The sequence below is a fragment of the Myxine glutinosa genome, chromosome 13 (assembly GCF_964187855.1).
Source record: "Myxine glutinosa chromosome 13, kmMyxGlut1.1, whole genome shotgun sequence".
In the NCBI taxonomy this organism is placed as follows: domain Eukaryota; kingdom Metazoa; phylum Chordata; class Myxini; order Myxiniformes; family Myxinidae; genus Myxine; species Myxine glutinosa.
This window is the reverse complement of record NC_136273.1, coordinates 105,079,080-105,101,854: the sequence shown is the minus strand read 5'-3', so window position 1 is coordinate 105,101,854 and position 22,775 is coordinate 105,079,080.

Genomic DNA, 22,775 nt, shown 5'->3' with positions numbered 1-22,775 from the left:
CCCCACCACACACCTTCCACCCTCTCCACCCACTTAAACCTTCACTTTCACCCCACACACCTTCCACCCTCTCCACCCACTTAAACCTTCACTTTCACCCCACATACCTTCCACCCTCTTCACCCCACATACCTTCCACCCTCTCCACCCACTTAAACCTTCACTTTCACCCCACACTCGTTCCACCCTCTCCACCCACTTAAACCTTCACTTTCACCCCACACGCCTTCCACCCTCTCCACCCACTTAAACCTTCACTTTCACCCCACACGCCTTCCACCCTCTCCACCCACTTAAACCTTCACTTTCACCCCACATACCTTCCACCCTCTCCACCCACTTAAACCTTCACTTTCACCCCACATACCTTCCACCCTCTCCACCCACTTAAACCTTCACTTTCACCCCACACGCCTTCCACCCTCTCCACCCACTTAAACCTTCACTTTCACCCCACATACCTTCCACCCTCTCCACCCACTTAAACCTTCACTTTCACCCCACATACCTTCCACCCTCTCCACCCACTTAAACCTTCACTTTCAACCCACACGCCTTCCACCCTCTCCACCCACTTAAACCTTCACTTTCACCCCACGCGCCTTCCACCCTCTCCACCCACTTAAACCTTCACTTTCACCCCACACGCCTTACACCCTCTCCACCCACTTAAACCTTCACTTTCACCCCACGCGCCTTCCACCCTCTCCACCCACTTAAACCTTCACTTTCACCCCACATACCTTCCACCCTCTCTACCCACTTAAACCTTCACTTTCACCCCACACGCCTTACACCCTCTCCACCCACTTAAACCTTCACTTTCACCCCACGCGCCTTCCACCCTCTCCACCCACTTAAACCTTCACTTTCACCCCACATACCTTCCACCCTCTCCACCCACTTAAACCTTCACTTTCACCCCACATACCTTCCACCCTCTCTACCCACTTAAACCTTCACTTTCACCCCACATACCTTCCACCCTCTCTACCCACTTAAACCTTCACTTTCACCCCACATACCTTCCACCCTCTCCACCCACTTAAACCTTCACTTTCACCCCACATGCCTTCCACCCTCTCCACCCACTTAAACCTTCCCTTTCACCCCATATACCTTCCACCCTCTCCACCCACTTAAACCTTCACTTTCACCCCACACACCTTCCACCCTCTCCACCCACTTAAACCTTCACTTTCACCCCACACGCCTTCCACCCTCTCCACCCACTTAAACCTTCACTTTCACCCCACACACCTTCCACCCTCTCCACCCACTTAAACCTTCACTTTCACCCCACATGCCTTCCACCCTCTCCACCCACATAAACCTTCACTTTCACCCCACACACCTTCCACCCTCTCCACCCACTGAAACCTTCACTTTCACCCCACACACCTTCCACCCTCTCCACCCACTGAAACCTTCACTTTCACCCCACATGCCTTCCACCCTCTCCACCCACTTAAACCTTCACTTTCACCCCACATACCTTCCACCCTCTCCACCCACTTAAACCTTCACTTTCACCCCACACGCCTTCCACCCTCTCCACCCACTTAAACCTTCACTTTCACCCCACATACCTTCCACCCTCTCCACCCACTTAAACCTTCACTTTCACCCCACACACCTTCCACCCTCTCCACCCACTTAAACCTTCACTTTCACCCCACACGCCTTCCACCCTCTCCACCCACTTAAACCTTCACTTTCACCCCACACACCTTCCACCCTCTCCACCCCACATACCTTCCACCCTCTCCACCCACTTAAACCTTCACTTTCACCCCACACTCGTTCCACCCTCTCCACCCACTTAAACCTTCACTTTCACCCCACATGCCTTCCACCCTCTCCACCCACTTAAACCTTCTCTTTCACCCCACATACCTTCCACCCTCTCCACCCACTTCAACCTTCACTTTCACCCCACACGCCTTCCACCCTCTCCACCCACTTAAACCTTCACTTTCACCCCACACGCCTTCCACCCTCTCCACCCACTTAAACCTTCTCTTTCACCCCACATACCTTCCACCCTCTCCACCCACTTCAACCTTCACTTTCACCCCACACACCTTCCACCCTCTCCACCCACTTAAACCTTCACTTTCACCCCACATACCTTCCACCCTCTCCACCCACTTAAACCTTCACTTTCACCCCACACACCTTCCACCCTCTCCACCCACTTAAACCTTCACTTTCACCCCACACGCCTTCCAACCTTTCCACCCACTTAAACCTTCACTTTCACCCCACATACTTTGCATCCTCTCCACCCACTTAGCATCCTCTCCACCCACTTAAACCTTCACTTTCACCCCACACGCCTTCCACCCTCTCCACCCACTTAAACCTTCACTTTCACCCCACACACCTTCCACCCTCTCCACCCACTTAAACCTTCACTTTCACCCCACATGCCTTCCACCCTCTCCACCCACTTAAAACTTCACTTTCACCCCACATACCTTCCACCCTCTCCACCCACTTAGCACCCTCTCCACCCACTTAAACCTTCACTTTCACCCCACATACCTTCCACCCTCTCCACCCACTTAAACCTTCACTTTCACCCCACACGCCTTCCACCCTCTCCACCCACTTAAACCTTCACTTTCACCCCACATACCTTCCACCCTCTCCACCCACTTAAACCTTCACTTTCACCCCACACGCCTTCCACCCTCTCCACCCACTTAAACCTTCACTTTCACCCCACATACCTTCCACCCTCTCCACCCACTTAGCACCCCCTCCACCCACTTAAACCTTCACTTTCACCCCACATACCTTCCACCCTCTCCACCCACTTAGCACCCTCTCCACCCACTTAAACCTTCACTTTCACCCCACATACCTTCCACCCTCTCCACCCACTTAAACCTTCACTTTCACCCCACATACCTTCCACCCTCTCCACCCACTTAAACCTTCACTTTCACCCCACACGCCTTCCACCCTCTCCACCCACTTAAACCTTCGCTTTCACCCCACATACCTTCCACCCTCTCCACCCACTTAAACCTTCACTTTCACCCCACACACCTTCCACCCTCTCCACCCACTTAAACCTTCACTTTCACCCCACACGCCTTCCACCCTCTCCACCCACTTAAACCTTCACTTTCACCCCACACGCCTTCCACCCTCTCCACCCACTTAAACCTTCACTTTCACCCCACACGCCTTCCACCCTCTCCACCCACTTAAACCTTCACTTTCACCCCACATACCTTCCACCCTCTCCACCCACTTAAACCTTCACTTTCACCCCACACGCCTTCCACCCTCTCCACCCACTTAAACCTTCCCTTTCACCCCACATACCTTCCACCCTCTCCACCCACTTAAACCTTCACTTTCACCCCACACACCTTCCACCCTCTCCACCCACTTAAACCTTCACTTTCACCCCACATGCCTTCCACCCTCTCCACCCACTTAAACCTTCACTTTCACCCCACACGCCTTCCACCCTCTCCACCCACTTAAACCTTCACTTTCACCCCACACACCTTCCACCCTCTCCACCCACTTAAACCTTCACTTTCACCCCACATGCCTTCCACCCTCTCCACCCACTGAAACCTTCACTTTCACCCCACACACCTTCCACCCTCTCCACCCACTGAAACCTTCACTTTCACCCCACATGCCTTCCACCCTCTCCACCCACTTAAACCTTCACTTTCACCCCACATACCTTCCACCCTCTCCACCCACTTAAACCTTCACTTTCACCCCACACGCCTTCCACCCTCTCCACCCACTTAAACCTTCACTTTCACCCCACATACCTTCCACCCTCTCCACCCACTTAAACCTTCACTTTCACCCCACACACCTTCCACCCTCTCCACCCACTTAAACCTTCACTTTCACCCCACACGCCTTCCACCCTCTCCACCCACTTAAACCTTCACTTTCACCCCACATACCTTCCACCCTCTCCACCCACTTAAACCTTCACTTTCACCCCACACACCTTCCACCCTCTCCACCCACTTAAACCTTCACTTTCACCCCACACTCGTTCCACCCTCTCCACCCACTTAAACCTTCACTTTCACCCCACATGCCTTCCACCCTCTCCACCCACTTAAACCTTCACTTTCACCCCACATACCTTCCACCCTCTCCACCCACTTCAACCTTCACTTTCACCCCACACACCTTCCACCCTCTCCACCCACTTAAACCTTCACTTTCACCCCACACACCTTCCACCCTCTCCACCCACTTAAACCTTCACTTTCACCCCACATGCCTTCCACCCTCTCCACCCACTTAAACCTTCACTTTCACCCCACACGCCTTCCAACCTTTCCACCCACTTAAACCTTCACTTTCACCCCACATACTTTGCATCCTCTCCACCCACTTAGCACCCTCTCCACCCACTTAAACCTTCACTTTCACCCCACACGCCTTCCACCCTCTCCACCCACTTAAACCTTCACTTTCACCCCACACGCCTTCCACCCTCTCCACCCACTTAAACCTTCACTTTCACCCCACATACCTTCCACCCTCTCCACCCACTTAAACCTTCACTTTCACCCCACATACCTTCCACCCTCTCCACCCACTTAAACCTTCACTTTCACCCCACATACCTTCCACCCTCTCCACCCACTTAAACCTTCACTTTCACCCCACATGCCTTCCACCCTCTCCACCCACTTAAACCTTCACTTTCACCCCACATACCTTCCACCCTCTCCACCCACTTAAACCTTCACTTTCACCCCACACGCCTTCCACCCTCTCCACCCACTTAAACCTTCACTTTCACCCCACATACCTTCCACCCTCTCCACCCACTTAAACCTTCACTTTCACCCCACACACCTTCCACCCTCTCCACCCACTTAAACCTTCACTTTCACCCCACACACCTTCCACCCTCTCCACCCACTTAAACCTTCACTTTCACCCCACATACCTTCCACCCTCTCCACCCCACATACCTTCCACCCTCTCCACCCACTTAAACCTTCACTTTCACCCCACACTCGTTCCACCCTCTCCACCCACTTAAACCTTCACTTTCACCCCACACGCCTTCCACCCTCTCCACCCACTTAAACCTTCACTTTCACCCCACATACCTTCCACCCTCTCCACCCACTTAAACCTTCACTTTCACCCCACACTCGTTCCACCCTCTCCACCCACTTAAACCTTCACTTTCACCCCACACGCCTTCCACCCTCTCCACCCACTTAAACCTTCACTTTCACCCCACATGCCTTCCACCCTCTCCACCCACTTAAACCTTCACTTTCAACCCACACGCCTTCCACCCTCTCCACCCACTTAAACCTTCACTTTCACCCCACACGCCTTCCAACCTTTCCACCCACTTAAACCTTCACTTTCACCCCACATACTTTGCATCCTCTCCACCCACTTAGCACCCTCTCCACCCACTTAAACCTTCACTTTCACCCCACACGCCTTCCACCCTCTCCACCCACTTAAACCTTCACTTTCACCCCACATACCTTCCACCCTCTCCACCCACTTAAACCTTCACTTTCACCCCACATACCTTCCACCCTCTCCACCCACTTAAACCTTCACTTTCACCCCACACGCCTTCCACCCTCTCCACCCACTTAAACCTTCACTTTCACCCCACATACCTTCCACCCTCTCCACCCACTTAAACCTTCACTTTCACCCCACATACCTTCCACCCTCTCCACCCACTTAAACCTTCACTTTCAACCCACACGCCTTCCACCCTCTCCACCCACTTAAACCTTCACTTTCACCCCACGCGCCTTCCACCCTCTCCACCCACTTAAACCTTCACTTTCACCCCACACGCCTTACACCCTCTCCACCCACTTAAACCTTCACTTTCACCCCACGCGCCTTCCACCCTCTCCACCCACTTAAACCTTCACTTTCACCCCACATACCTTCCACCCTCTCCACCCACTTAAACCTTCACTTTCACCCCACATACCTTCCACCCTCTCTACCCACTTAAACCTTCACTTTCACCCCACACGCCTTACACCCTCTCCACCCACTTAAACCTTCACTTTCACCCCACGCGCCTTCCACCCTCTCCACCCACTTAAACCTTCACTTTCACCCCACATACCTTCCACCCTCTCCACCCACTTAAACCTTCACTTTCACCCCACATACCTTCCACCCTCTCTACCCACTTAAACCTTCACTTTCACCCCACATACCTTCCACCCTCTCTACCCACTTAAACCTTCACTTTCACCCCACATACCTTCCACCCTCTCCACCCACTTAAACCTTCACTTTCACCCCACATGCCTTCCACCCTCTCCACCCACTTAAACCTTCCCTTTCACCCCACATACCTTCCACCCTCTCCACCCACTTAAACCTTCACTTTCACCCCACACACCTTCCACCCTCTCCACCCACTTAAACCTTCACTTTCACCCCACACGCCTTCCACCCTCTCCACCCACTTAAACCTTCACTTTCACCCCACACACCTTCCACCCTCTCCACCCACTTAAACCTTCACTTTCACCCCACATGCCTTCCACCCTCTCCACCCACATAAACCTTCACTTTCACCCCACACACCTTCCACCCTCTCCACCCACTGAAACCTTCACTTTCACCCCACACACCTTCCACCCTCTCCACCCACTGAAACCTTCACTTTCACCCCACATGCCTTCCACCCTCTCCACCCACTTAAACCTTCACTTTCACCCCACATACCTTCCACCCTCTCCACCCACTTAAACCTTCACTTTCACCCCACACGCCTTCCACCCTCTCCACCCACTTAAACCTTCACTTTCACCCCACATACCTTCCACCCTCTCCACCCACTTAAACCTTCACTTTCACCCCACACACCTTCCACCCTCTCCACCCACTTAAACCTTCACTTTCACCCCACACGCCTTCCACCCTCTCCACCCACTTAAACCTTCACTTTCACCCCACACACCTTCCACCCTCTCCACCCCACATACCTTCCACCCTCTCCACCCACTTAAACCTTCACTTTCACCCCACACTCGTTCCACCCTCTCCACCCACTTAAACCTTCACTTTCACCCCACATGCCTTCCACCCTCTCCACCCACTTAAACCTTCTCTTTCACCCCACATACCTTCCACCCTCTCCACCCACTTCAACCTTCACTTTCACCCCACACGCCTTCCACCCTCTCCACCCACTTAAACCTTCACTTTCACCCCACACGCCTTCCACCCTCTCCACCCACTTAAACCTTCTCTTTCACCCCACATACCTTCCACCCTCTCCACCCACTTCAACCTTCACTTTCACCCCACACACCTTCCACCCTCTCCACCCACTTAAACCTTCACTTTCACCCCACATACCTTCCACCCTCTCCACCCACTTAAACCTTCACTTTCACCCCACACACCTTCCACCCTCTCCACCCACTTAAACCTTCACTTTCACCCCACACGCCTTCCAACCTTTCCACCCACTTAAACCTTCACTTTCACCCCACATACTTTGCATCCTCTCCACCCACTTAGCATCCTCTCCACCCACTTAAACCTTCACTTTCACCCCACACGCCTTCCACCCTCTCCACCCACTTAAACCTTCACTTTCACCCCACACACCTTCCACCCTCTCCACCCACTTAAACCTTCACTTTCACCCCACATGCCTTCCACCCTCTCCACCCACTTAAAACTTCACTTTCACCCCACATACCTTCCACCCTCTCCACCCACTTAGCACCCTCTCCACCCACTTAAACCTTCACTTTCACCCCACATACCTTCCACCCTCTCCACCCACTTAAACCTTCACTTTCACCCCACACGCCTTCCACCCTCTCCACCCACTTAAACCTTCACTTTCACCCCACATACCTTCCACCCTCTCCACCCACTTAAACCTTCACTTTCACCCCACACGCCTTCCACCCTCTCCACCCACTTAAACCTTCACTTTCACCCCACATACCTTCCACCCTCTCCACCCACTTAGCACCCCCTCCACCCACTTAAACCTTCACTTTCACCCCACATACCTTCCACCCTCTCCACCCACTTAGCACCCTCTCCACCCACTTAAACCTTCACTTTCACCCCACATACCTTCCACCCTCTCCACCCACTTAAACCTTCACTTTCACCCCACATACCTTCCACCCTCTCCACCCACTTAAACCTTCACTTTCACCCCACACGCCTTCCACCCTCTCCACCCACTTAAACCTTCGCTTTCACCCCACATACCTTCCACCCTCTCCACCCACTTAAACCTTCACTTTCACCCCACACACCTTCCACCCTCTCCACCCACTTAAACCTTCACTTTCACCCCACACGCCTTCCACCCTCTCCACCCACTTAAACCTTCACTTTCACCCCACACGCCTTCCACCCTCTCCACCCACTTAAACCTTCACTTTCACCCCACACGCCTTCCACCCTCTCCACCCACTTAAACCTTCACTTTCACCCCACATACCTTCCACCCTCTCCACCCACTTAAACCTTCACTTTCACCCCACATGCCTTCCACCCTCTCCACCCACATAAACCTTCACTTTCACCCCACACACCTTCCACCCTCTCCACCCACTGAAACCTTCACTTTCACCCCACACACCTTCCACCCTCTCCACCCACTGAAACCTTCACTTTCACCCCACATACCTTCCACCCTCTCCACCCACTTAAACCTTCACTTTCACCCCACATACCTTCCACCCTCTCCACCCACTTAAACCTTCACTTTCACCCCACACGCCTTCCACCCTCTCCACCCACTTAAACCTTCACTTTCACCCCACATACCTTCCACCCTCTCCACCCAATTAAACCTTCACTTTCACCCCACACGCCTTCCACCCTCTCCACCCACTTAAACCTTCACTTTCACCCCACATACCTTCCACCCTCTCCACCCACTTAAACCTTCACTTTCACCCCACCACACACCTTCCACCCTCTCCACCCACTTAAACCTTCACTTTCACCCCACACACCTTCCACCCTCTCCACCCACTTAAACCTTCACTTTCACCCCACATACCTTCCACCCTCTTCACCCCACATACCTTCCACCCTCTCCACCCACTTAAACCTTCACTTTCACCCCACACTCGTTCCACCCTCTCCACCCACTTAAACCTTCACTTTCACCCCACACGCCTTCCACCCTCTCCACCCACTTAAACCTTCACTTTCACCCCACATACCTTCCACCCTCTCCACCCACTTCAACCTTCACTTTCACCCCACACACCTTCCACCCTCTCCACCCACTTAAACCTTCACTTTCACCCCACATACCTTCCACCCTCTCCACCCACTTAAACCTTCACTTTCACCCCACACTCGTTCCACCCTCTCCACCCACTTAAACCTTCACTTTCACCCCACACGCCTTCCACCCTCTCCACCCACTTAAACCTTCACTTTCACCCCACATACCTTCCACCCTCTCCACCCACTTCAACCTTCACTTTCACCCCACACACCTTCCACCCTCTCCACCCACTTAAACCTTCACTTTCACCCCACACGCCTTCCACCCTCTCCACCCACTTAAACCTTCACTTTCACCCCACATACCTTCCACCCTCTCCACCCCACATACCTTCCACCCTCTCCACCCACTTAAACCTTCACTTTCACCCCACACTCGTTCCACCCTCTCCACCCACTTCAACCTTCACTTTCACCCCACACGCCTTCCAACCTTTCCACCCACTTAAACCTTCACTTTCACCCCACATACTTTGCACCCTCTCCACCCACTTAGCACCCTCTCCACCCACTTAAACCTTCACTTTCACCCCACACGCCTTCCACCCTCTCCACCCACTTAAACCTTCACTTTCACCCCACACGCCTTCCACCCTCTCCACCCACTTAAACCTTCGCTTTCACCCCACATACCTTCCACCCTCTCCACCCACTTAAACCTTCACTTTCACCCCACACACCTTCCACCCTCTCCACCCACTTAAACCTTCACTTTCACCCCACACGCCTTCCACCCTCTCCACCCACTTAAAACTTCACTTTCACCCCACATACCTTCCACCCTCTCCACCCACTTAGCACCCTCTCCACCCCACATACCTTCCACCCTCTCCACCCACTTAAACCTTCACTTTCACCCCACACTCGTTCCACCCTCTCCACCCACTTAAACCTTCACTTTCACCCCACACGCCTTCCACCCTCTCCACCCACTTAAACCTTCACTTTCACCCCACATGCCTTCCACCCTCTCCACCCACTTAAACCTTCACTTTCAACCCACACGCCTTCCACCCTCTCCACCCACTTAAACCTTCACTTTCACCCCACACGCCTTCCAACCTTTCCACCCACTTAAACCTTCACTTTCACCCCACATACTTTGCATCCTCTCCACCCACTTAGCACCCTCTCCACCCACTTAAACCTTCACTTTCACCCCACACGCCTTCCACCCTCTCCACCCACTTAAACCTTCACTTTCACCCCACATACCTTCCACCCTCTCCACCCACTTAAACCTTCACTTTCACCCCACATACCTTCCACCCTCTCCACCCACTTAAACCTTCACTTTCACCCCACACGCCTTCCACCCTCTCCACCCACTTAAACCTTCACTTTTACCCCACATACCTTCCACCCTCTCCACCCACTTAAACCTTCACTTTCACCCCACACACCTTCCACCCTCTCCACCCACTTAAACCTTCACTTTCAACCCACACGCCTTCCACCCTCTCCACCCACTTAAACCTTCACTTTCACCCCACACGCCTTCCACCCTCTCCACCCACTTAAACCTTCACTTTCACCCCACATACCTTCCACCCTCTCCACCCACTTAAACCTTCACTTTCACCCCACACTCGTTCCACCCTCTCCACCCACTTAAACCTTCACTTTCACCCCACACGCCTTCCACCCTCTCCACCCACTTAAACCTTCACTTTCACCCCACATGCCTTCCACCCTCTCCACCCACTTAAACCTTCACTTTCAACCCACACGCCTTCCACCCTCTCCACCCACTTAAACCTTCACTTTCACCCCACACGCCTTCCAACCTTTCCACCCACTTAAACCTTCACTTTCACCCCACATACTTTGCATCCTCTCCACCCACTTAGCACCCTCTCCACCCACTTAAACCTTCACTTTCACCCCACACGCCTTCCACCCTCTCCACCCACTTAAACCTTCACTTTCACCCCACATACCTTCCACCCTCTCCACCCACTTAAACCTTCACTTTCACCCCACATACCTTCCACCCTCTCCACCCACTTAAACCTTCACTTTCACCCCACACGCCTTCCACCCTCTCCACCCACTTAAACCTTCACTTTCACCCCACATACCTTCCACCCTCTCCACCCACTTAAACCTTCACTTTCACCCCACATACCTTCCACCCTCTCCACCCACTTAAACCTTCACTTTCAACCCACACGCCTTCCACCCTCTCCACCCACTTAAACCTTCACTTTCACCCCACGCGCCTTCCACCCTCTCCACCCACTTAAACCTTCACTTTCACCCCACACGCCTTACACCCTCTCCACCCACTTAAACCTTCACTTTCACCCCACGCGCCTTCCACCCTCTCCACCCACTTAAACCTTCACTTTCACCCCACATACCTTCCACCCTCTCCACCCACTTAAACCTTCACTTTCACCCCACATACCTTCCACCCTCTCTACCCACTTAAACCTTCACTTTCACCCCACACGCCTTACACCCTCTCCACCCACTTAAACCTTCACTTTCACCCCACGCGCCTTCCACCCTCTCCACCCACTTAAACCTTCACTTTCACCCCACATACCTTCCACCCTCTCCACCCACTTAAACCTTCACTTTCACCCCACATACCTTCCACCCTCTCTACCCACTTAAACCTTCACTTTCACCCCACATACCTTCCACCCTCTCTACCCACTTAAACCTTCACTTTCACCCCACATACCTTCCACCCTCTCCACCCACTTAAACCTTCACTTTCACCCCACATACCTTCCACCCTCTCTACCCACTTAAACCTTCACTTTCACCCCACATACCTTCCACCCTCTCCACCCACTTAAAACTTCACTTTCACCCCACACACCTTCCACCTTCTCCACCCACTTAAACCTTCACTTTCACCCCACATACCTTCCACCCTCTCCACCCCACATACCTTCCACCCTCTCCACCCACTTAAACCTTCACTTTCACCCCGCACTCGTTCCACCCTCTCCACCCACTTAAACCTTCACTTTCACCCCACATACCTTCCACCCTCTCTACCCACTTAAACCTTCACTTTCACCCCACATGCCTTCCACCCTCTCTACCCACTTAAACCTTCACTTTCACCCCACATACCTTCCACCCTCTCCACCCACTTAAACCTTCACTTTCACCCCACACGCCTTCCACCCTCTCCACCCACTTAAACCTTCCCTTTCACCCCACATACCTTCCACCCTCTCCACCCACTTAAACCTTCACTTTCACCCCACACACCTTCCACCCTCTCCACCCACTTAAACCTTCACTTTCACCCCACATGCCTTCCACCCTCTCCACCCACTTAAACCTTCACTTTCACCCCACACGCCTTCCACCCTCTCCACCCACTTAAACCTTCACTTTCACCCCACACACCTTCCACCCTCTCCACCCACTTAAACCTTCACTTTCACCCCACATGCCTTCCACCCTCTCCACCCACTGAAACCTTCACTTTCACCCCACACACCTTCCACCCTCTCCACCCACTGAAACCTTCACTTTCACCCCACATGCCTTCCACCCTCTCCACCCACTTAAACCTTCACTTTCACCCCACATACCTTCCACCCTCTCCACCCACTTAAACCTTCACTTTCACCCCACACGCCTTCCACCCTCTCCACCCACTTAAACCTTCACTTTCACCCCACATACCTTCCACCCTCTCCACCCACTTAAACCTTCACTTTCACCCCACACACCTTCCACCCTCTCCACCCACTTAAACCTTCACTTTCACCCCACACGCCTTCCACCCTCTCCACCCACTTAAACCTTCACTTTCACCCCACATACCTTCCACCCTCTCCACCCACTTAAACCTTCACTTTCACCCCACACACCTTCCACCCTCTCCACCCACTTAAACCTTCACTTTCACCCCACACTCGTTCCACCCTCTCCACCCACTTAAACCTTCACTTTCACCCCACATGCCTTCCACCCTCTCCACCCACTTAAACCTTCACTTTCACCCCACATACCTTCCACCCTCTCCACCCACTTCAACCTTCACTTTCACCCCACACACCTTCCACCCTCTCCACCCACTTAAACCTTCACTTTCACGCCACACACCTTCCACCCTCTCCACCCACTTAAACCTTCACTTTCACCCCACATGCCTTCCACCCTCTCCACCCACTTAAACCTTCACTTTCACCCCACACGCCTTCCAACCTTTCCACCCACTTAAACCTTCACTTTCACCCCACATACTTTGCATCCTCTCCACCCACTTAGCACCCTCTCCACCCACTTAAACCTTCACTTTCACCCCACACGCCTTCCACCCTCTCCACCCACTTAAACCTTCACTTTCACCCCACACGCCTTCCACCCTCTCCACCCACTTAAACCTTCACTTTCACCCCACATACCTTCCACCCTCTCCACCCACTTAAACCTTCACTTTCACCCCACATACCTTCCACCCTCTCCACCCACTTAAACCTTCACTTTCACCCCACATACCTTCCACCCTCTCCACCCACTTAAACCTTCACTTTCACCCCACATGCCTTCCACCCTCTCCACCCACTTAAACCTTCACTTTCACCCCACATACCTTCCACCCTCTCCACCCACTTAAACCTTCACTTTCACCCCACACGCCTTCCACCCTCTCCACCCACTTAAACCTTCACTTTCACCCCACATACCTTCCACCCTCTCCACCCACTTAAACCTTCACTTTCACCCCACACACCTTCCACCCTCTCCACCCACTTAAACCTTCACTTTCACCCCACACACCTTCCACCCTCTCCACCCACTTAAACCTTCACTTTCACCCCACATACCTTCCACCCTCTCCACCCCACATACCTTCCACCCTCTCCACCCACTTAAACCTTCACTTTCACCCCACACTCGTTCCACCCTCTCCACCCACTTAAACCTTCACTTTCACCCCACACGCCTTCCACCCTCTCCACCCACTTAAACCTTCACTTTCACCCCACATACCTTCCACCCTCTCCACCCACTTAAACCTTCACTTTCACCCCACACTCGTTCCACCCTCTCCACCCACTTAAACCTTCACTTTCACCCCACACGCCTTCCACCCTCTCCACCCACTTAAACCTTCACTTTCACCCCACATGCCTTCCACCCTCTCCACCCACTTAAACCTTCACTTTCAACCCACACGCCTTCCACCCTCTCCACCCACTTAAACCTTCACTTTCACCCCACACGCCTTCCAACCTTTCCACCCACTTAAACCTTCACTTTCACCCCACATACTTTGCATCCTCTCCACCCACTTAGCACCCTCTCCACCCACTTAAACCTTCACTTTCACCCCACACGCCTTCCACCCTCTCCACCCACTTAAACCTTCACTTTCACCCCACATACCTTCCACCCTCTCCACCCACTTAAACCTTCACTTTCACCCCACATACCTTCCACCCTCTCCACCCACTTAAACCTTCACTTTCACCCCACACGCCTTCCACCCTCTCCACCCACTTAAACCTTCACTTTCACCCCACATACCTTCCACCCTCTCCACCCACTTAAACCTTCACTTTCACCCCACATACCTTCCACCCTCTCCACCCACTTAAACCTTCACTTTCAACCCACACGCCTTCCACCCTCTCCACCCACTTAAACCTTCACTTTCACCCCACGCGCCTTCCACCCTCTCCACCCACTTAAACCTTCACTTTCACCCCACACGCCTTACACCCTCTCCACCCACTTAAACCTTCACTTTCACCCCACGCGCCTTCCACCCTCTCCACCCACTTAAACCTTCACTTTCACCCCACATACCTTCCACCCTCTCCACCCACTTAAACCTTCACTTTCACCCCACATACCTTCCACCCTCTCTACCCACTTAAACCTTCACTTTCACCCCACACGCCTTACACCCTCTCCACCCACTTAAACCTTCACTTTCACCCCACGCGCCTTCCACCCTCTCCACCCACTTAAACCTTCACTTTCACCCCACATACCTTCCACCCTCTCCACCCACTTAAACCTTCACTTTCACCCCACATACCTTCCACCCTCTCTACCCACTTAAACCTTCACTTTCACCCCACATACCTTCCACCCTCTCTACCCACTTAAACCTTCACTTTCACCCCACATACCTTCCACCCTCTCCACCCACTTAAACCTTCACTTTCACCCCACATGCCTTCCACCCTCTCCACCCACTTAAACCTTCCCTTTCACCCCACATACCTTCCACCCTCTCCACCCACTTAAACCTTCACTTTCACCCCACACACCTTCCACCCTCTCCACCCACTTAAACCTTCACTTTCACCCCACACGCCTTCCACCCTCTCCACCCACTTAAACCTTCACTTTCACCCCACACACCTTCCACCCTCTCCACCCACTTAAACCTTCACTTTCACCCCACATGCCTTCCACCCGCTCCACCCACATAAACCTTCACTTTCACCCCACACACCTTCCACCCTCTCCACCCACTGAAACCTTCACTTTCACCCCACACACCTTCCACCCTCTCCACCCACTGAAACCTTCACTTTCACCCCACATGCCTTCCACCCTCTCCACCCACTTAAACCTTCACTTTCACCCCACATACCTTCCACCCTCTCCACCCACTTAAACCTTCACTTTCACCCCACACGCCTTCCACCCTCTCCACCCACTTAAACCTTCACTTTCACCCCACATACCTTCCACCCTCTCCACCCACTTAAACCTTCACTTTCACCCCACACACCTTCCACCCTCTCCACCCACTTAAACCTTCACTTTCACCCCACACGCCTTCCACCCTCTCCACCCACTTAAACCTTCACTTTCACCCCACACACCTTCCACCCTCTCCACCCCACATACCTTCCACCCTCTCCACCCACTTAAACCTTCACTTTCACCCCACACTCGTTCCACCCTCTCCACCCACTTAAACCTTCACTTTCACCCCACATGCCTTCCACCCTCTCCACCCACTTAAACCTTCTCTTTCACCCCACATACCTTCCACCCTCTCCACCCACTTCAACCTTCACTTTCACCCCACACGCCTTCCACCCTCTCCACCCACTTAAACCTTCACTTTCACCCCACACGCCTTCCACCCTCTCCACCCACTTAAACCTTCTCTTTCACCCCACATACCTTCCACCCTCTCCACCCACTTCAACCTTCACTTTCACCCCACACACCTTCCACCCTCTCCACCCACTTAAACCTTCACTTTCACCCCACATACCTTCCACCCTCTCCACCCACTTAAACCTTCACTTTCACCCCACACACCTTCCACCCTCTCCACCCACTTAAACCTTCACTTTCACCCCACACGCCTTCCAACCTTTCCACCCACTTAAACCTTCACTTTCACCCCACATACTTTGCATCCTCTCCACCCACTTAGCATCCTCTCCACCCACTTAAACCTTCACTTTCACCCCACACGCCTTCCACCCTCTCCACCCACTTAAACCTTCACTTTCACCCCACACACCTTCCACCCTCTCCACCCACTTAAACCTTCACTTTCACCCCACATGCCTTCCACCCTCTCCACCCACTTAAAACTTCACTTTCACCCCACATACCTTCCACCCTCTCCACCCACTTAGCACCCTCTCCACCCACTTAAACCTTCACTTTCACCCCACATACCTTCCACCCTCTCCACCCACTTAAACCTTCACTTTCACCCCACACGCCTTCCACCCTCTCCACCCACTTAAACCTTCACTTTCACCCCACATACCTTCCACCCTCTCCACCCACTTAAACCTTCACTTTCACCCCACACGCCTTCCACCCTCTCCACCCACTTAAACCTTCACTTTCACCCCACATACCTTCCACCCTCTCCACCCACTTAGCACCCCCTCCACCCACTTAAACCTTCACTTTCACCCCACATACCTTCCACCCTCTCCACCCACTTAGCACCCTCTCCACCCACTTAAACCTTCACTTTCACCCCACATACCTTCCACCCTCTCCACCCACTTAAACCTTCACTTTCACCCCACATACCTTCCACCCTCTCCACCCACTTAAACCTTCACTTTCACCCCACACGCCTTCCACCCTCTCCACCCACTTAAACCTTCGCTTTCACCCCACATACCTTCCACCCTCTCCACCCACTTAAACCTTCACTTTCACCCCACACACCTTCCACCCTCTCCACCCACTTAAACCTTCACTTTCACCCCACACGCCTTCCACCCTCTCCACCCACTTAAACCTTCACTTTCACCCCACACGCCTTCCACCCTCTCCACCCACTTAAACCTTCACTTTCACCCCACACGCCTTCCACCCTCTCCACCCACTTAAACCTTCACTTTCACCCCACATACCTTCCACCCTCTCCACCCACTTAAACCTTCACTTTCACCCCACATGCCTTCCACCCTCTCCACCCACATAAACCTTCACTTTCACCCCACACACCTTCCACCCTCTCCACCCACTGAAACCTTCACTTTCACCCCACACACCTTCCACCCTCTCCACCCACTGAAACCTTCACTTTCACCCCACATACCTTCCACCCTCTCCACCCACTTAAACCTTCACTTTCACCCCACATACCTTCCACCCTCTCCACCCACTTAAACCTTCACTTTCACCCCACACGCCTTCCACCCTCTCCACCCACTTAAACCTTCACTTTCACCCCACATACCTTCCACCCTCTCCACCCAATTAAACCTTCACTTTCACCCCACACGCCTTCCACCCTCTCCACCCACTTAAACCTTCACTTTCACCCCACATACCTTCCACCCTCTCCACCCACTTAAACCTTCACTTTCACCCCACCACACACCTTCCACCCTCTCCACCCACTTAAACCTTCACTTTCACCCCACACACCTTCCACCCTCTCCACCCACTTAAACCTTCACTTTCACCCCACATACCTTCCACCCTCTTCACCCCACATACCTTCCACCCTCTCCACCCACTTAAACCTTCACTTTCACCCCACACTCGTTCCACCCTCTCCACCCACTTAAACCTTCACTTTCACCCCACACGCCTTCCACCCTCTCCACCCACTTAAACCTTCACTTTCACCCCACATACCTTCCACCCTCTCCACCCACTTCAACCTTCACTTTCACCCCACACACCTTCCACCCTCTCCACCCACTTAAACCTTCACTTTCACCCCACATACCTTCCACCCTCTCCACCCACTTAAACCTTCACTTTCACCCCACACTCGTTCCACCCTCTCCACCCACTTAAACCTTCACTTTCACCCCACACGCCTTCCACCCTCTCCACCCACTTAAACCTTCACTTTCACCCCACATACCTTCCACCCTCTCCACCCACTTCAACCTTCACTTTCACCCCACACACCTTCCACCCTCTCCACCCACTTAAACCTTCACTTTCACCCCACACGCCTTCCACCCTCTCCACCCACTTAAACCTTCACTTTCACCCCACATACCTTCCACCCTCTCCACCCCACATACCTTCCACCCTCTCCACCCACTTAAACCTTCACTTTCACCCCACACTCGTTCCACCCTCTCCACCCACTTCAACCTTCACTTTCACCCCACACGCCTTCCAACCTTTCCACCCACTTAAACCTTCACTTTCACCCCACATACTTTGCACCCTCTCCACCCACTTAGCACCCTCTCCACCCCACATACCTTCCACCCTCTCCACCCACTTAAACCTTCACTTTCACCCCACACTCGTTCCACCCTCTCCACCCACTTAAACCTTCGCTTTCACCCCACATACCTTCCACCCTCTCCACCCACTTAAACCTTCACTTTCACCCCACACACCTTCCACCCTCTCCACCCACTTAAACCTTCACTTTCACCCCACACGCCTTCCACCCTCTCCACCCACTTAAAACTTCACTTTCACCCCACATACCTTCCACCCTCTCCACCCACTTAGCACCCTCTCCACCCCACATACCTTCCACCCTCTCCACCCACTTAAACCTTCACTTTCACCCCACACTCGTTCCACCCTCTCCACCCACTTAAACCTTCACTTTCACCCCACACGCCTTCCACCCTCTCCACCCACTTAAACCTTCACTTTCACCCCACATACCTTCCACCCTCTCCACCCACTTAAACCTTCACTTTCACCCCACATGCCTTCCACCCTCTCCACCCACTTAAACCTTCACTTTCAACCCACACGCCTTCCACCCTCTCCACCCACTTAAACCTTCACTTTCACCCCACACGCCTTCCAACCTTTCCACCCACTTAAACCTTCACTTTCACCCCACATACTTTGCATCCTCTCCACCCACTTAGCACCCTCTCCACCCACTTAAACCTTCACTTTCACCCCACACGCCTTCCACCCTCTCCACCCACTTAAACCTTCACTTTCACCCCACATACCTTCCACCCTCTCCACCCACTTAAACCTTCACTTTCACCCCACATACCTTCCACCCTCTCCACCCACTTAAACCTTCACTTTCACCCCACACGCCTTCCACCCTCTCCACCCACTTAAACCTTCACTTTTACCCCACATACCTTCCACCCTCTCCACCCACTTAAACCTTCACTTTCACCCCACACACCTTCCACCCTCTCCACCCACTTAAACCTTCACTTTCAACCCACACGCCTTCCACCCTCTCCACCCACTTAAACCTTCACTTTCACCCCACGTGCCTTCCACCCTCTCCACCCACTTAAACCTTCACTTTCACCCCACACGCCTTCCACCCTCTCCACCCACTTAAACCTTCACTTTCACCCCACGCGCCTTCCACCCTCTCCACCCACTTAAACCTTCACTTTCACCCCACATACCTTCCACCCTCTCCACCCACTTAAACCTTCACTTTCACCCCACATACCTTCCACCCTCTCTACCCACTTAAACCTTCACTTTCACCCCACATACCTTCCACCCTCTCTACCCACTTAAACCTTCACTTTCACCCCACATGCCTTCCACCCTCTCTACCCACTTAAACCTTCACTTTCACCCCACATACCTTCCACCCTCTCCACCCACTTAAACCTTCACTTTCACCCCACACGCCTTCCACCCTCTCCACCCACTTAAACCTTCCCTTTCACCCCACATACCTTCCACCCTCTCCACCCACTTAAACCTTCACTTTCACCCCACACACCTTCCACCCTCTCCACCCACTTAAACCTTCACTTTCACCCCACATGCCTTCCACCCTCTCCACCCACTTAAACCTTCACTTTCACCCCACACGCCTTCCACCCTCTCCACCCACTTAAACCTTCACTTTCACCCCACACACCTTCCACCCTCTCCACCCACTTAAACCTTCACTTTCACCCCACATGCCTTCCACCCTCTCCACCCACATAAACCTTCACTTTCACCCCACACACCTTCCACCCTCTCCACCCACTGAAACCTTCACTTTCACCCCACACACCTTCCACCCTCTCCACCCACTGAAACCTTCACTTTCACCCCACATGCCTTCCACCCTCTCCACCCACTTAAACCTTCACTTTCACCCCACATACCTTCCACCCTCTCCACCCACTTAAACCTTCACTTTCACCCCACACGCCTTCCACCCTCTCCACCCACTTAAACCTTCACTTTCACCCCACATACCTTCCACCCTCTCCACCCACTTAAACCTTCACTTTCACCCCACACACCTTCCACCCTCTCCACCCACTTAAACCTTCACTTTCACCCCACACGCCTTCCACCCTCTCCACCCACTTAAACCTTCACTTTCACCCCACACACCTTCCACCCTCTCCACCCCACATACCTTCCACCCTCTCCACCCACTTAAACCTTCACTTTCACCCCACACTCGTTCCACCCTCTCCACCCCACATACCTTCCACCCTCTCCACCCCACATACCTTCCACCCTCTCCACCCACTTAAACCTTCACTTTCACCCCACACGCCTTCCACCCTCTCCACCCACTTAAACCTTCACTTTCACCCCACATACCTTCCACCCTCTCCACCCACTTCAACCTTCACTTTCACCCCACACACCTTCCACCCTCTCCACCCACTTAAACCTTCACTTTCACCCCACACGCCTTCCAACCTTTCCACCCACTTAAACCTTCACTTTCACCCCACATACTTTGCATCCTCTCCACCCACTTAGCACCCTCTCCACCCACTTAAACCTTCACTTTCACCCCACACGCCTTCCACCCTCTCCACCCACTTAAACCTTCACTTTCACCCCACACGCCTTCCACCCTCTCCACCCACTTAAACCTTCGCTTTCACCCCACATACCTTCCACCCTCTCCACCCACTTAAACCTTCACTTTCACCCCACACACCTTCCACCCTCTCCACCCACTTAAACCTTCACTTTCACCCCACATGCCTTCCACCCTCTCCACCCACTTAAAACTTCACTTTCACCCCACATACCTTCCACCCTCTCTACCCACTTAGCACCCTCTCCACCCACTTAAACCTTCACTTTCACCCCACATACCTTCCACCCTCTCCACCCACTTAAACCTTCACTTTCACCCCACACGCCTTCCACCCTCTCCACCCACTTAAACCTTCACTTTCACCCCACACGCCTTCCACCCTCTCCACCCACTTAAACCTTCACTTTCACCCCACACGCCTTCCACCCTCTCCACCCACTTAAACCTTCACTTTCACCCCACATACCTTCCACCCTCTCCACCCACTTAAACCTTCACTTTCACCCCACACGCCTTCCACCCTCTCCACCCACTTAAACCTTCACTTTCACCCCACACGCCTTCCACCCTCTCCACCCACTTAAACCTTCACTTTCACCCCACATACCTTCCACCCTCTCCACCCACTTAGCACCCTCTCCACCCACTTAAACCTTCACTTTCACCCCACATACCTTCCACCCTCTCCACCCACTTAGCACCCTCTCCACCCACTTAAACCTTCACTTTCACCCCACATACCTTCCACCCTCTCCACCCACTTAAACCTTCACTTTCACCCCACACACCTTCCACCCTCTCCACCCACTTAAACCTTCACTTCACCCCACATACCTTCCACCCTCTCCACCCACTTAAACTTTCACTTTCACCCCACACGCCTTCCACCCTCTCCACCCACTTAAACCTTCACTTTCACCCCACATACCTTCCACCCTCTCCACCCAATTAAACCTTCACTTTCACCCCACACGCCTTCCACCCTCTTCACCCACTTAGCACCCTCTCCACCCACTTAAACCTTCACTTTCACCCCACATACCTTCCACCCTCTTCACCCCACATACCTTCCACCCTCTCCACCCACTTAAACCTTCACTTTCACCCCACACTCGTTCCACCCTCTCCACCCACTTAAACCTTCACTTTCACCCCACCACACACCTTCCACCCTCTCCACCCACTTAAACCTTCACTTTCACCCCACACACCTTCCACCCTCTCCACCCACTTAAACCTTCACTTTCACCCCACATACCTTCCACCCTCTTCACCCCACATACCTTCC